A 14595-nucleotide genomic window follows, 5' to 3' on the forward strand; every position below is an offset into this window, starting at 1 on the left:
CACTTTGAAGGCATGGATGAATCCTTGTCCCAAATTAAGTGCCACTGGCATCTTCGTAGTGCCCACTTTATTAAAAAAATGATAGGGGGTGTGATATGAAACTTCAAAAATGTTTCCCTAAAATATGTTGTATTCTAAATTCTAAAAATGTTTTATATTCTAAGAGAAGTATCCATGTTAAAGGATATTATGTGATTTTGTTTAGCCATCCGCATCTAACATTACATTAAAATCTTTGAGTAAGCATTTGTCTGTAGACCATAACATTGAATTCAGCTGAAATTGACATATACTGTAGTTATGAACTCAAAATTACCTTGTGGAGCATGCATGACTCTTTTTGTAGTGAGTACAAGATAGTGTACTCTCTAGTAGAATTAAGAGTAGATAATGTTTGTGACTTTATGGTGTATTAGAAATTAAGACTATTGTGCAAATTGGTGACACTGGCCAAAGTGTTTTTTTTTTTTTTTTTTTTTTGCAGCGAATAGGCTGTGCCGATGATCTTGTTTGCTGAATAAATTTCCTGTAAGTTCGTCACACAGCTGGCTTAGACAAACATTTTTTCCCCAGCACCCCATGATGCTTTGTGATGCCAGTGCGCCTTTACAGAGCCATAGCAGCCATGCACAGAACTTTTACAGATGCATAACTGTGCTCCATCTAAGATTATACCCAATCTGCTTTGGGCATGAATAATGACATTACTACAGCTGGATTTGCACCCCATGTTTTTTTTTTTAATAAACATTACTCAGTATTTTCATTTGAGGGGTACATATGCTCTTTATCAATGTTCCCTCTAAGCTAAGCGCGTGAGCAATCGCTCACACGAATTCAGAGCGTCGCTCATACTTCCCGCACGATCGCTCATTCTGACGGCGTCGCTCGTACTTATCGCACGCTTGCTCACTCTGACCGTCCGAGTTGGTGCTCATAAATTTTTGGCTTAAACAAAATGTCGCTCATAAACAATGTTTTTTGCTCACTATATGCTACTCCTTAGAGGGAACATTGCTCATTATATGTTGGATTAAGCATGTTATGCTCTTCGATATGTAGCTCAGATCAAGCTTTGCTCCCCTCAGTATATTGCTGCTTTTGACTAAAACTTGGGACTCATGATTTAAGAACTCTTACTCAGAAAACAGAAAGAAAAAGCACCCAAAGTTTGGAATTCCTACTCATAAAATCGGGCATGGTCCAAGTTTGTCCAACTTCAAATTATAACATCAATCCAAAACGGCAATGTACACCGGGAACGGGAAGTACAGGGGTTTAACTATTTGCAGACATTTTATGAGGTCTTGACTTGCTTGATCAGGTTTTTCAGGATACTCCAACTCTAGTTTTATGCACACATATGCTGAATTCTGCAAATAACATTTAAGTTCTTGATATATGTAAATAGCTATTGCTTATGTAATTGAAGGTAAAGTATTCTGGTTTTTCTCAGTTGTAAGCAGTGATTACGATTATAAAGAGAATGTGTTTTATTAACTGAAGTTAATGTTAATACCAAAAGAAGGTAGGTTTTTTTCCCCACCAAGTAAAATGCTGTATATGACTTAGTTAGCACTGCTAAAGTGGCTCTGCATTCCTAAAAAGGATAATCATTACTAAATCCACAGACGAACATTAGCAAAATATTCATTGAATTCTCTTCGCATTGTGTTTGTAGATACAAGCAAATGACCCTGAAGTTGATGTAGTTAAAAAAAATTGTGTGACATCAACATCTTTCTTCCTTTAGTTTATTTAAATATTTGAATTTTTTGTAGGTACATTTGAGATTTTGCAGATAGTATTTTTGAGTACCGTAAGTTACTGTGAAGATTTTTCTTCAGTTTTAATGTACAATGCATCCGGAAAGTATTCACAGTGCATCACTTTTTCCACATTTTGTTATGTTACAGCCTTATTCCAAAATGGATTAAATTAATTTTTTTCCTCAAAATTCTACACACAACACCCCATAATGACAACGTGAAAAAAGTTTACTTGAGGTTTTTGCAAATTTATTAAAAATAAAAAAAACTGAGAAATCACATGTACATAAGCATTCACAGCCTTTGCTCAATACTTTTGTCGATGCACCTTTGGCAACAATTACAGCCTCAAGTCTTTTTGAATATGATGCCACAAGCTTGGCACACCTATTCTTGGCCGGTTTCGCCCATTCCTCTTTGCAGCACCTCTCGAGCTCCATCAGGTTGGATGGGAAGCGTTGGTGCACAGCCATTTTAAGATTGCTCCAGAGATGTTCAATCGGATTCAAGTCTGGGCTCTGGTTGGGCCACTCAAGGACATTCACAGAGTTGTCCTGAAGCCACTCCTTTGATATCTTGGCTGTGTGCTTAGGGTCGTTTTCCTGCTGAAAGATGAACCGTCGCCCCAGTCAGAGGTCAAGAGCGCTCTGGAGCAGGTTTTCATCCAGGATGTCTCTGTACATTGCTGCAGTCATCTTTCCCTTTATCCTGACTAGTCTCCCAGTCCCTGCCGCTAAAAAACATCTCCACAGCATGATGCTGCCACCACCATGCTTCACTGTAGGGATGGTATTGGTCTGGTGTTGAGCGGTGCCTGGTTTCCTCCAAACGTGACGCCTGGCATTCACACCATAGAGTTCAATCTTTGTCTCATCAGACCAGAGAATTTTCTTTCTCATGGTCTGAGAGTCCTTCAGGTGCCTTTTGGCAAACTCCAGGCGGGCTGCCATGTGCCTTTTACTAAGGAGTGGCTTCCGTCTGGCCACTCTACCATACAGGCCTGATTGGTGGATTGCTGCAGAGATGGATGTCCCTCTGGAAGGTTCTCCTCTCTCCACAGAGGACCTCTGGAGCTCTGACAGAGTGACCATCGGGTTCTTGGTCACCTCCCTGACTAAGGCCCTTCTCCCCCAATCGCTCAGTTTAGATGGCCGGCCAGCTCTAGGAAGAGTTCTGGCGGTTTTGAACTTCTTCCACTTTCGGATGATGGAGGCCACTGTGCTTGTTGGGACCTTCAAAGCAGCAGAAATTTTTATGTAACCTTCCCCAGATTTGTGCCTCGAGACAATCCTGTCTTGGAGGTTTACAGACAATTCTTTTGACTTCATGCTTGGTTTGTGCTCTGACATGAACTGTTAACTGTGGGGACCTTATATAGACAGGTGTGTGCCTTTCCAAATCAGGTCCAATCAACTGAATTTTCCACAGGTGGGACTCTAATTAAGCTGCAGAAACATCTCAAGGATGATCAGGGGAAACAGGATGCACCTGAGCTCAATTTTGAGCTTCATGGTAAAGGCTGTGAATACTTATGTACATGTGCTTTCTCAATTTTTTTATTTTTAATAAATTTGCAAAAACCTCAAGTAAACTTTTTTCACGTTGTCATTATGGGGTGTTGTGTGTAGAATTCTGAGGAAAAAATGAATTTAATCCATTTTGGAATAAGGCTGTAACATAACAAAATGTGGAAAAAGTGATGCGCTGTATGACGGGGGATTTTATTTATTTATTTATTTTATTTATTTATTTAGAATTTACTACCCAGCTACAAGCTGATTGGAATAGCCTTACCGCTGTAGAATGGGTAAAAAAGTTTAACCCTTGAAAGTATTTGATTTTGTTTTATATTCTACTTTTCTGCATCTTTCATAAACAGTTTTGCGTTAAAATATATTTATTTCTTGGCCTTGCCCAAAGAAAGATTAAAAAACAAAGAATAGGGCAAAATCACAAGCCAAAAACTATTGTCAAGGCAGGCTGTCTCTTTAAGATCTCATCTCAAGAAATAGACAGACAGTTATTAGGTGGCGCACGCCCTCTTTAAGTTGTTGCATTACTTCCTCTGCCTGGTTATAGAATGTCATCAGCTCTTGTGCCTTTATATTGTAACAGCAACATGTAAGCTTTCTGCTCTCACAACCGCAAATCCTTTGCTTGCCTTTTAAACATGTTGTGGGGGAGGTTTTACGATGCACATTGTCGGACAGCAAGGTTCATTGGGATCAACATATTTGAGGTAGGATACACTCTATATTAAAGCCGTGCAGTTAACAGATTACATTATAGGAAGCAAACTCTTCATTATGAATCCTGCTTGTCAGTGGAGGGTATGTGTTCCCTCACCCCCCTCCTTCAGTTTTTATGCATGGCTTCTCTATTCTGGTGGCACTTTAGGTTCCTGTTTAGATGAAAAATAAAACTAAACCTTTTGTATGCAGCTTGTAAATAAACTAAAAAAAACTGATTATGAAAGCAAAACTGCGATTAAAAGTTTAATGTATGACTGGTAAAACAATGTTGAGCTTTTTTCTTTTTGTGTTAATTCATTTTAAAATTATGGGGAAGGGGAAAATACACAGTTACTCTCAAGTGATAATTGTTTCAGTAAAGCTGCATGGCTAGACTGATGTGGAATCAGAACTTTGTTGTATTTTTTGGCTCATGTACATTTTCAGTATTTTTGGTTTGTTTCCTTTTCTTTCTGTTGTGTGTGTGTGTGTGTGTGTGGAGACACATACACACTCCTCTTAGGTCTCTGTATATAAATCTCTCTCCATCACCTCACACCTTGGCTTTATACAAGTTTATTGCCTTTACTCCCTTAATATACAGACATGAATGTGTAACAGTACACTGCTAAAATTTGCCAATAACATGTATTAGATTGTTTTTGAAATGTAACATTTTTAATTAAAAAAAAAAAAAAACCTCTTAACATCTTATACACCAATTTTCTGTGTACTGCATTTTATGAACACACAAATAATGTTTGGTTTTAATGCTTACAAAGTAAATTTAATGTTTAAGTGTCAAAAAGGAGATAAAGAAAATCGCTGTGACCTTTGACCCTTTTGTCCCTTTGTAAACGTTGTCTTTGAATAGTTCAGAGAGATGCATCATAAGAAGCATCACACTCTATATTACTAATCTTTAAAGATTAAATGCAGTTTTTTCACTTTTAAGGTATAGGTGAGCAGCCCTCTAGTGAGGCACTGTCTCCTGTAATGAAACTTCAGCCATTTGTATGAAGATGTTGTGTTGTAAAGCTACTATTTGATTTTATACTATATATTAACTTTATTTGTATTGTGAAAAGCATCAATGTTTTTACTGGCAAATTTCTTTTTCAAAATTCTGACAAATCATGTACAGCTTAATTGAGGTACCACTAGTATAGTGCCTTGAGTTAGTATGTTGTTGTAAATCATACTTAAACGTTTTCCTTATCTGTGTTTTTCACATGCTGAAGAAGACAGGCCTTTAATAACCTCTTAGGCACAGTCATCAGCAGTGTGTCTGTCTGAGGAGAGAATGCCAACCTTGTTGAGAGGTTTACTTTCCTAGGCAGTAACATTCATATGTCTTGTGACTCTTCCTATGAAGTCAGTAGACTGATTGTGAGAGCATGGTGGGGGTCATGAGGTCGCTGGAAAAGGTGTGTGGTGCCCCCGATATCTTTGCAAAAGGACAGAGGTCCAAGTCTTTAGAGTCCTTGTTTTGCTATATGGTTGTGAGACATGGATTCTATCCAGTGACCTGACATGAAGACTGGACTCCTCTGGTACTGTGTCATCTTCGGAGAATCCTTAGGTACCGCTGGTTTGACATTGTGTCGAACGAGTGGTTGGTAATGGAGACCTGAATGATGCACATTACCTGCATTGTGAGGGATCATCAGTTATGACCTATGGCCATGTGGTGCAATTCTGAGGTTGATCCAGCTCACAGGATCCTCATTGTTAAGGATCTGAGCGGCTGGACCAGGGCAAGGGGATGCCCATGTAACACCTGGCTGTGGCAGATAGATGGTCATTTTCAAGGGGGTGGGACTAGACCGCATATCTCCCTGGGGGTTGCCAACCAGGATCTAGAGCTGTTTTGTCGTGCGATGGGTACAGCAACGTTCTTTACCAGTGCATGCTCCCCAACATGACCCGAAGAAGGCAAGTGAGGTACTTGTCAGCAGATACCTTGAAGTCAATAATAGAAATCTGTATCCTCACCCTACACATTAATATTTATTGCAGCAACAGTTCAGAACATTACGCATAAGTGCCTGTAAGCTTTACACACTGGTTAGTATTTTTATCCATTCATCCTGGCAGATTTTCTCCATATCATTCAAGTTTTTGGTATAGTGCTTATGTACTAAAATTATGCCATACCTTCTTAGTGAGGTTGAGAGCTCTCAATACGTGGGACCTTTATCTTCTTGAAAAATCATGTCATCTTCCATGCTTGTATTTTTAGCAGTGTGCAATGTCTCCCCATGTATTTTTCTAAGTATTCTAACCAATCTGTTTTTCTTCAGTTAAGTCTCAGTCTGTATTAATGAGAAGCATCTCCACACAATGACACTGCTGCTACCATACTTTGGGCATGGGCAGGTTTAACATTTACACTTTTAATATTTTGCTGTACCTTTTAGTATTGGAGTTCAGTTCTGAAATAGTTATTATTCTCTTCTTGGGTAGTTTATTTTAAGGAGACATATGTGCATAATGCTTATAGTGTAATGTACACATGGCAGTAAACCTGAACTTAAATAAATGGGCAAAAAATTATTGTGATGGTTCACCTAACAAGAAAAGCCCTTGAGTCAGTTTATCTCATTTAAAACTTTTTTTTTTGTGTTAGTGGTTCCTCACCTGTCTTCACAATAAGATTAGGAAGGCTAAGTTTCAATACACAGTTCGCATATTAAACTGTTAAACCATCATATGGGAAGATGAGGTCTTATTTTTGTAATTCCCATCTGAACCAATAATTAGCATTCAGTTAAATATTGCCAGGTGTAGGTTTGAAATTCTGTTGCTACATACATATACTGTAGGAAGCACACAACAGGTGGAGACTTTCATCAGTTTTTTTTTTAAGTACATTTTCATACATTTGTCACATTGTACCATTACTAATGCTAAACACTGCTTGATTCTTTATTGCTGGGGAATGGGGGTTGTATTCTGTGATGCTCCATATGTCCTCTCATAATACAAAGTGTGTACTACTTCATCTTCTACCCGATTATAACAGTTTTTGCATGCAGAAATTGTGAAACTTGCCAAAATATATATCAGCCATGAAGTAAATACGTCAGCTATAGAGGAGATTAATGAAAGATAGCTCCTCTAGTTGAAGGAAATGATGCAGCCATTTTCAGTGGAATATAGTTGTGCAATGATCTTTTAAGAACTGTGAAGCAGCAGTGCTAACCACTACACCACTGTGCCTAAAACAGCAAAAGACGCAAACGCAATGAATACCACAAACAAAATACAACAAACAGCCACAAACTAGCAATAAGTAAAATAAACTAGAGATCATTGGGCTTAGAGTTCTGTCCTTGGGATGCAGATTGGCAGCACCACAAAGTTGCAGTGTGGGACTGGCTCGTTCCATTGTCTGTTTTATTTCTGATTTAATTGTGCATTTAATTGTACATTTATCAAGATGAAGGAATTGCCTTGTAAATAGTAATACATCTTGTGTTTTTATAATTTCTCCACATGTCCTGCGTTTTCTGATGAGGGGGATGGAGGGCTCCTTTAAGACTTGTTTTGGGATCACAACTAGGCACATGGCTAATTCCCATGTGGAATAACCCTTATGATGCCACCACATGGATCAAAGTTGCATATCCTATGGCAGTACTTGTAATATTCTCATTATGGTCAGCTAATGTATCTGTCAAATGAAAATACTGCAAGTTTCTTTATTTTCTTTTTAAATGCACCCAGGATGGATATCTAGTAGGTTATCTCAAACTTAGGGGTTTCAGGACCCACACACAGCAATCGAAGAGCACGTTGCAGTTGAGTTGAAACAACTGTGAATGGGAGAGTAGTGTTTCCCCTTGGTTAAGCAGCCAAAAGAAAAAGAAGACTGCATAATACAGCGTTTTTTTTCTCTCCTCTGGCAACTTAATGATGGCCAGATCAGCAGCAAACTTACAGTATAGGTAACATGTATGAAAGTTCTGTGCATGTTCTGCTACAGCTTTGCAGTGTCATTTTGGATTTGCAAAGCATCTTGGAGCACTTTGAGGGGAGAGAGGGAGTTTTGCCTAAGCCAGCCATATGGCAAATTTCCAGAAAAATATTAAGAGAACACGGCATATTCACAGCAAAAATGCTTTGGGGAATTTCGCCAATCAACATTAAAGGAGAAGAGGTAGTGAATATTAGGAAGGGGTAGTATCGTCTTTCTTGTTGATTGTGTTTAAATTTCAGTGGTGAATCTGGAAAGAGAGCAAATATTGTTGCTATTTAGGCTTAAATACCAATATTAAAAGCTAGATAAGTAGGCCCTTCTATGCCTCATGTTATCTCTTCACTGCAGGCATGAGTGTTTAGAGAAAGGGATTTATTGCTTTCAGTAGGACTGTTATTTTAAAAGAGCATTTTCAGCTGGATACACTGGACAGACGTTTCTGTTGTAATCTCTGCAGCCATGCAAATGTTAGCTTGCTTAATCGAGTTTAGCCTCTTTCAGTTCCCATAATAGTGAAATAAGTCATCAGTGAGCCATCTGAATACATTTAATTATTCAAGCATCAGATCTTCATATCTTTTTGCTTTAAAAACATGCATATCCTTAAAATGCAAAGGGTAAAATCTAATTTTTTTTGGTTTTGTATTCTAATATTTGTAAGGTATCAAAACAGACATTTTTCTTCCTACCTATAGTGGTAATGTATTTATGTTGATGCCCTTTTACCTTATTCAAAGACATTTAATTCAGCAGGTCTTACAGTCAGCATGTGTAGGGAGGTTTCAGCAAAAGACTGTGGCTTCTAAGAAAACATACATATTGTTCACAGAAATAAGTGACTTTTATTCCCTTCATTAATGTTTATTTAGGGGTAAGCCTCACTTTAGTTTACCTAAGTTCATCAATAAACTAAACATTAATAAATGAGAAAGAAAATCTTGTTTAAGATGGTCATTACATGGTCATTAATGGCATAATAGTCTTCTTATAAGACAAGTAGATAACTGAATCCAAGTTTAACAGTCTAATGGCCCACTGGTAAAGCAGTTAGCATTTTTGATGATTGCTACAGTATTGTTTGATGGATGCCAGGGGAAGGAAGGTACTTTCTTAAGTCATCTCTGGTCTTAATAAGGTCCAGTAGATGAAGACTTGACTCCAGTGATTGATGAACTAGGTAATTTTAATAACTCGGTGCAAGTACTTGTAATCTGCCACATTACAGTTGTCATACAGACTATAGTGGAGCTAACCATTGTGCTGTCCATAGTGCAGTAAGTCTTGGTCCACAGAAGATAGACTAGTTTTTGAGCCTCCTTAACTAGAAAGGTGGTAGTGAGGAACCTTGGGAAATGTGCACTCCTAAAAATTTAACATTACTTAAATTTTCTGTTAATGTTAGGTTGTATGTGACTCACAAAAAGTCTCATGGGGTCAGTAATCGGCTCTTTATTTGGTGACAGTTATGGCAACATTCACTGAAAAACCTAATCAGAACCACCACTGCTATGTCATCAGTAAACTCAAGGTTTGGCTCATGTTATGCTTGGCATTTTTGAGAACATGGAGAAACAAAAAATTTACAAAACAAAATTGATTCTTTGTAACAATCCAAGATATTTGTCCACTTCCAATGTGTTTTTTTTTTTTTTTTTTTGCAAGGAAATCTTGCTTCACACAGACTTTTGTTTGTGAATGTGTACGACAGTGGTTCTCAAGTGTTTATTTTTTAACTGAGATCTGTGTCTCTTGTTGTCAACAGGCTAAGTGGCCACACAATGTAAAATCAATATGTTTCCTTAAAAACAGTAGATGTTAGGCTTACAATGAAAATTTTTACCTGGTCATGACATATTTATTTTTTGAAATCTGATATACATAAAAAATACTAATAAAGAGGAGCACTAAACAGAGCAACTAGATCTGCTTTTTACATTTAGTAAAAAAAAAAAAAAGAAAAGAAAAAAAAAAACAGCCTAGTGTCCTGTTTGTTTGTATAGTAATTTAAAAATACCCTCTGCAATTTTCTTGAATGTCTTACTAAATAAAACTGTTAACTGTTCATAAATCACAAGACCAGCCTTTATTATATATCTGAGTTTTCTGGTAATGTCTGGATTAGGTTTATTCTTATATTTGTGAGACAGGTGAGTGACTTCACAACAAAGGTCTGTACCAAGAAACTGTGACTTAATTAGGCACATAGCTATTTCTTAATTAATAAAAATATTGAAACAGTCAATAAACACACTGCTTATGTCGCTGCAAATTATTCTTATGATGGAAAACAGGAACAGCACACAGACCTGACATTATTTTATTTTATTATAAAGTCGGGATTCTCCGCAGTCTCCAAACATAAACGTTCTCGTCATCACAAACTCTTGTCATGGTAATCGGTGTAGTTGTACATAGAAAATTTTTTTTTTTTCCCTCTCAGCTTCTGATAGTACATCAAAGCCCATTTACCGCTTAAATGTGTTCTGACATTCTTCAGGTAAGGCAGACAGAAGTTTCATTGCAAGGTTATTATGCTCGCTTTTCATAGTACCGGAGGATGTCAATGTGTTGCATGTTGATTAGCACATGCAAGTAAGAACTTCATCATACTCTGTGTGAAAGTGATGACTCTATAAACCTGTAAATGGTTACTATGCTTACCAACTGGACTGAAGATAGACTTTTAGAATATTGAGTGCAAAAAAAAAAGTGAGAGTGGAGGGTCATCCATAGAATTGGATGGAGTTTAACAAAAAAAAGATAAAATAAAAGGTGGTTTCTGCTTCCAGTTTCTTTGAAGACATTTTTAGTGTTTTGAAGCTAGAGAGAAACTCTCGATCAAACAAATAACGAGCAACACTGGACAGGATGGTAGGAATGTGCAGATCAATACTTTAGTATCAATGCTTCTGTTCCCTCCTTTTCCTTTGAGCATTGATCCTCACATGAAAGTATTGATACCCTATGTTTTCTTCTACCATCACTAAATTTAATAAACACATTTTTTTCTACACTTAATGTGTATCCGATGCTGAAAAGGTGAAAAAATATAGTAAATAACTGTGTAGGAACTAGTATAGTTTCTACACAGAGGGCCTACTTCTCTGTCCACTCTGATTGTATTCCTCATGCACTGGTATGCTGAAAAAAACAGTCACAAATATTGTTTGGACTGGTTTCACTTCACAGAACAATAATGATACAAAATGTGATGTGTGTCAAAAGTCTGTAGAACATCGTAGAAACGACACAAACATTCTAAAATACAGGAAAACCCCATGAAACAGCTACATAAAAGAACACAATGAGTTATGGAGGAGGAGGATGAGGAGGAGGTGGAGAATGAGTGAACTTGAGCAAATCTCCCATACCTGAACTCATCAATGGATTAATGTACAGAGGGTGCGTTTTCTAAACTTCATTCCTGAAATAGTATCAGGTTATTTTAACAGCTTAAGTAGAAAACAGCAACTGTGTTGCCCAATTAACCCCCCTACTAGAAAGGATGAGTATTGCAGAAGTAGAATGACCAAAAGGATATTGAATAGTAATAGGTTTGCTCAATAGATTAGACAGATTTCAAACCATTTCTGAATGTTATATATATCTTACACTATAATTGTTTTGTGGAAGAACTGACATGCATTATTTTATTTTATAAAATGTTACTGTTTAAAAAGTAAAGATCCCCAGTTGCTAATTTCTTGATGAATGTGACTACGAACTTACAGCTGCCTTGGTGGCACTTTAGCGCTATGAACCCATGATTGCCTCTGCGACAGACAAGCAACTCTCTGCAGATACGCCAACCACTCTTCACGGAGCAGTACCGTTGTGAGGGTCTCAAAAGACCTCAAAAATCTCAGTCGGGGTGTGTGTATATATGTATATGTATATATGTATATATATATATATATGTATATATATGTACAGTGCATCCGGAAAGTATTCACAGCGCATCACTTTTTCCACATTTTATGTTACAGCCTTATTCCAAAATGGATTAAATTCATTTTTTTCCTCAGAATTCTACACACAACACCTCATAATGACAACGTGAAAAAAGTTTACTTGAGGTTTTTGCAAATTTATTAAGAATAAAAACATTGAGAAAACACATGTACATAAGTATTCACAGCCTTTACCATGAAGCTCAAAATTGAGCTCCGGTGCATCCTGTTTCCCCTGATCATCCTTGAGATGTTTCTGCAGCTTAATTGGAGTCCACCTTGTGGTAAATTCAGTTGATTGGACAATCCACCAATCAGGCCTGTATGGTAGAGCGGCCAGATGGAAGCCACTCCTTAGTAAAAGGCACATGGCAGCCCACCTGGAGTTTGCCAAAAGGCACCTGAAGGACTCTCAGACCATGAGAAAGAAAATTCTCTGGTTTGATGAGACAAAGATTGAACTCTTTGGTGTGAATGCCAGGCGTCACGTTTGGAGGAAACCTGGCACCATCCCTACAGTGAAGCATGGTGGTGGCAGCATCATGCTGTGGGGATGTTTTTCAGCGGCAGGAACTGGGAGACTAGTCAGGATAAAGGGAAAGATGACTGCAGTAATGTACAGAGACATCCTGGATGAAAACCTGCTCCAGAGCGCTCGTGACCTCAGACTGGGGCGACGGTTCATCTTTCAGCAGGACAACGACCCTAAGCATACAGCCAAGATATCAAAGGAGTGGCTTCAGGACAACTCTGTGAATGTCCTTGAGTGGCCCAGACTTGAATCCGATTGAACATCTCTGGAGAGATCTTAAAATAAATGAATTTAATCCATTTTGGAATAAGGCAGTAACATAACAAAATGTGGAAAAAGTGATGCGCTATGAATACTTTCCAGATGCACTGTATGTGTATATATGTATCAGGTTTTTTTTTTCTTTTTCCTAATAAGAGGTCAAGGTCTCTTTTGCAGTGAGATGGTTGTGATGAATTTTCAATAGTTCCTTTTAATACATTGCTCAGTATGATGAAAACAGAAGGTGGTTTAGCACCACATCACTTACATTTCATTCATTTTGGTATAAAGATGTCTCTAGAAAGTTCATCACATTTGATCAATTCATCAGATTAAAGAATATTGCTTTCTAGGCTCACCCTCAAATGTTTTATGAATTGCACTTTGTGTGCTTACCTTCATTAACTGTCGGGTGCAGTCATATCTCACTCTCTGAAGATATGGAAGATCTGTGGAGTGATTTTATTGGCCTTGCAAGCATTTATGTAGTTGAAGCCTTTATTCCTTCCTTGCAAAGTAGGTTTTCATTTTTTGAAGTTTGAAATCAAACTACTTGGGGGGGGGGGGGGCGCACATAGATAATCGAACAGTGTGCAAATTCAACTGAGGCCGAGTCTGGGTTCAACCAAGATTTCACACATTGGCACTTTAAATAAAAAGAAAAATGTATTGAAGACGATTTCTACATTTCACAGTGGTGTTTTAACAGCCTTTTTTTAATATGTTTAAAATTACAATCACATTTAAAGTCAAAATAGATACCAAAAATGAGATTTGAAAAACAGAAAAATAAGCAGTATTTTATTTGTTAGGCTGCACTGAATGTGTACCTATGACACTGCAGTTTTGGCAACATGACTTAACTTTTTTGTAGTGGTTAGCACTGCTACTACACAGCTTCATGAGCCTGGTGGCTTTTCAAAGCACAGTCACATAGTCTGTGTGAAGTTTTTACGTCATTCTTGTGTCTGTGAGTTTTTTAACTGAGTATTGGAGTTTTTGCCCACATCACAAAGATTGGTTTGTTATACTAATTAGTGCCTTTAAGTGAGTGTGAGTTCTTTGTATTTGTATTTGTCTATGACTGGCTAATATACCATTCAGGTTGGATTCCTGATTTGCCCCTGATGTTGATAGTCTCAGGCTTGCTCTAACACTAGAAATAATAGATTACAAAAATGGATTTATGAGTGATTTAACATCTATAAAAGTGTACCTTCACACACTGTTTAACACAGCATTTCTGTTGCTGGAACAAGCAAACTACTGTTAGTGGCGTGTTTATGAATATAAGACATTACTATAGCCAGCAGCTAATCTTTCACTGAAAATATATATTAAAAAAAAAAAAAAATTACTGTAATTTGCCAAATTTTGTATGCAATTGATACCAAACAGGTGGTGAAACACAAACTAATGAATGATCTTTGGTGGTAGTGAATAAAATGGATGTTTCACTTAAGTCTATTTTTTTCTCTGTACCATGACATTCATTGGGAATTTAGAATAATCAGACATAAGACAAATATTAGAAATTGTGTTGCATAGTTTTTAATCTAGTGGTAGAGGATGTAGATTGAACCTGGGATTGCACTAGGTACTAGTCTCCTTTGCTATTTTTTTTTTTTAATGTACATGTGATCCCAAACTCTGTGGAAATGGGGTAAACCGTTGTAGTTGAATTTCTTCAGTTAAGTCCACTGTGTGTTGAAAAATAATGCTGTGTTGTGAGCCTGCTTATGTTATAAAGTTTTTATTTCATATCTGCATTACCTGAGATTCATGTGTCTTTAATGTGTTGACATGTGGCTCTAGCACTCTTTCTCTGTATTTTCTGATTTATTGCCTCATTGTTTGATAGTAGGCTTAG

At 37.4% G+C, this 14595-nt stretch overlaps 1 protein-coding gene across 6 annotated transcripts in view; it reads left to right on the forward strand.

Annotated features, from left to right (window-relative positions):
* akap13 (A-kinase anchoring protein 13) overlaps positions 1–14595 on the forward strand; it is a 335986-nt gene that overhangs the window by 261449 nt on the left and 59942 nt on the right. The window lies entirely within an intron of this gene.

Source organism: Erpetoichthys calabaricus, chromosome 17, assembly GCF_900747795.2.
Source record: "Erpetoichthys calabaricus chromosome 17, fErpCal1.3, whole genome shotgun sequence".
In the NCBI taxonomy this organism is placed as follows: domain Eukaryota; kingdom Metazoa; phylum Chordata; class Cladistia; order Polypteriformes; family Polypteridae; genus Erpetoichthys; species Erpetoichthys calabaricus.